This window comes from Rutidosis leptorrhynchoides, chromosome 11 (assembly GCF_046630445.1).
Source record: "Rutidosis leptorrhynchoides isolate AG116_Rl617_1_P2 chromosome 11, CSIRO_AGI_Rlap_v1, whole genome shotgun sequence".
Classification (NCBI taxonomy): Eukaryota; Viridiplantae; Streptophyta; class Magnoliopsida; order Asterales; family Asteraceae; genus Rutidosis; species Rutidosis leptorrhynchoides.
This window is the reverse complement of record NC_092343.1, coordinates 218,865,297-218,868,341: the sequence shown is the minus strand read 5'-3', so window position 1 is coordinate 218,868,341 and position 3,045 is coordinate 218,865,297. Positions and strand designations below refer to the sequence as shown.

The 3,045-nt window shown below is 37.1% G+C and overlaps 1 non-coding gene across 1 annotated transcript; it reads right to left on the bottom strand.

Moving 5' to 3' along the window:
• Positions 1-2,347: 2,347 nt before the first annotated feature.
• LOC139878942 (small nucleolar RNA R71) lies at positions 2,348-2,454 on the bottom strand. Its single transcript, XR_011769803.1, has one exon. It is a non-coding gene; the product is annotated as a small nucleolar RNA R71 (small nucleolar RNA).
• Positions 2,455-3,045: the final 591 nt, after the last annotated feature.

The window sequence follows — 3,045 nt, the reverse complement described above, 5'->3', positions numbered from 1 at the left end:
TTTTTTACAAGTGTTAACGTTCGTGAATCACCGGTCAACTTGGGTGGTCAATTGTCTACATGAAATATATTTCAATTAATCAAGTCTTAACAATTTTAATTGCTTAACATGTTGGAAACACTTAATCATGTAAATAACAATTTCATTTAATATATATAAATATGGAAAAGTTCGGGTCACTACAATCTTGGAGCCTATTTTGTGTGCTATTGAGCTAAATGGTAAATTAAGGGCTAAGGACTTGATTTGGTGTAAAATTGACCAAATCTTGGGCAAAATTGGCTAAGGAAATGGCAAGTGCAGGATTCAGCTCAAAAAGTGCCGCTCCTTAATTAAGAGCGCCGCTACTGTAGAGCAAAAGCGCCACACCAAAATGAAAAGCGACGTTCTTATGTGCATTTCAGCTCCATTTTCCACCAGTGGCCAGAAGCGCCGTTCCTAAAGTCAAGAGCGCTGCTCCTATCCAGACAAAAGCGGTGCTCCTATAACAAAAGCACCGTCCCAGAATGTTACCAAAAGCGGCATTCCTGATCAAAAGCGCTGCTCCTCAATTAAACCAAAAGTGCCGCTTCTGCATCAAAAGCGGCGCTCCTTCGCTATTTCAGCCCAGATTTTCAGCACTATAAAAGGACCAAGATTAGGTCATTTTTCATATGCATCTTTAGAGAGCCGCTGTCTTAGGTCCGAATTTCACATACAAAACCCTAATTTCATTATCCATTGGTGATTAAGGGTGGATTCAAGGAGGCTAGCTCTAGATTCAACATTGTTTAGCTTAGATCTTCATCTTATTTACATTTTGGGTTGTAATCTTCACTTTACTTTACATACTTTGCGTTAATTACTTGTAATAACTTGAAGATGATGATTATTCATGTTTCTATGTTTAATATTAGTTTGATCTTACCACAACTAGTTTAGGAATTTCAAATGATTGTGTTCTTGATCTAGGTTAGTTTTCAATTGGCCTTTAGTCAACATAGTAGTGCCGATTATATTAAGTGATTTCGATAATTGGGGGTTTTAAGTGATTTCAACCTAGGCATAATCACAATAACCAATTCGTGCTTAACTCGATCTTAGAATACAATGCTTATGTTAATTCGCGGAGTGTTATTTGATTTGAGGTTTAGTAGTGATGCTAAACATTTAATAGTTCAACAACTATTGTGATAACAAAATAGGCAAAATGGGACAAGCCAAGCATAGAGAGGATTAGATAAATGAACACTTCCTAGTTAATTTGATTTAAGTCTTAATACTTTGTTACTTGTTTCTTGCTACTAGTTCACTTGTTAAGTTTAAGTTTGTTTAATTGTGCAAGTTTTAGTTGTTAGCTAAAATCAATCAAAACCCCCAATCAAACAAACCCTAGGACAATTGATAGTTTCAAATATTCGACTTACACCGCTCCCTTGGGACAAACTTGATAAGAATACTTACATTGAAGTGCTATAATAACCGGGTTCTAAGTGCTCGTTAGTTGTGTGTGCTTATTTGTAGAGTTTAAATCATATATAAATTTTGAGGGTAAAAGATGTACCTTGCACAAACACCGACACACTTTCTTGGTGCCGCTGCCGGGAAGCGGTTAGCTTAGTTGGGTATTTGGTTTAAACTTTTGATTGTTCGATTCTTTCGTAGGGGTTTACTCTTACGAAAGTTACTTTTCGTGCTTTATATATTATTTTTGTTTTGAAAACCGCTTGTGTTTGTGTGGTGATTGAAGGATAGGTAGCTTTGGTGTATGAAAACAAGGTCTCACAAGGATCAAGAGTTCACACATCCATTCTCTGATCTGGAAAAACGCATGCAAGGGGTTTAAAATTGTAGAGAAGAAAGGATATTAAGGAAAAATTTCGAAGCTTTGCCATTTTGTTTAGAAGACATGGATCCTAACGGTCAACCGATTCTCAATGAAGAGGGTAATCCAATCAACCATGGTCCACCGGTTAATCAAGATTTATTGAATGATCCGAAAGACAAACCGATGTGGAACGCTAGATTAGTTGCACCAACAATGATAGCACCTGCTATTACAAAACCACCAATCGAAGCGGAAAATTGGAAGATTGAGGGTAACTTTTTCACGTTGATCAAAGATACATATTTTCAAGGGTTAATAGACGCGAATTCGTTCGAACACATCCAACACTTTAATGATCTTTGTGATATTTACAAATATAATGATGTCACCGATGACGCTTTTAAGTTAAGGGCATTCCCCTTTACACTTCAAGGAGAAGCGAAAGTTTGGTTAAGGAGCTTACCATCTGATTCCATAAATTTTTTTCAAGATTTAACCAATGAGTTTGTTAATCACTTCTTTCCACCGTCAAAAGTAGAACGACTTCGAATGGAGATTAATGGGTTCACCCAACGGGGTGATGAATCTTTGTATGATGCGTGGGTACGATTCAAGAAAATGTTAAGAGCTTGACCACCCCATGGTTTGACGAAAAAGGAGTACATCAACACATTTTACCGGAGTTGTAATGCTTTCACGAAGCAATATCTTGATTCTTCATCCGGTTGCGTATTTATGTATAAATCACCAAATGCGGCCAAAATCTTATTGGAAGACTTCTCTGTTAACACCTATGAATGGGCACCTTTATCGCGAGATTTGACAAGGAAAAGTGTAGCACAAATCGAGAGTGATAATGGGCAAGTGGCGCTTGCAAGTTTGAACAATAAATTTCAAACGTATGGGAAAGAGTTGAAAAAGATTCAACAAACGATAGTCGCAATGTAAGTAGGTTGTCAACGATGTGAGGGTCCACATCTCACAAAGAACTTTCCTCAAATTACTCAATGCAATCATATTGATCTAGATGACATTCCCATGAATTCGGATGCTCATATGAACTACGTGAGTAATCAAAACTATCAACGGGGAGGAGCATCGAACCAAGGCTACTACAATACTAATAAAAAACAAGTGTCATTCAACAACCAAACCAATACACCACCCGAATTTACAAACCAAAACCGAAACCAAGGTTACAACAACAACTATCACCAAACCGAAACAACAACTTTCAA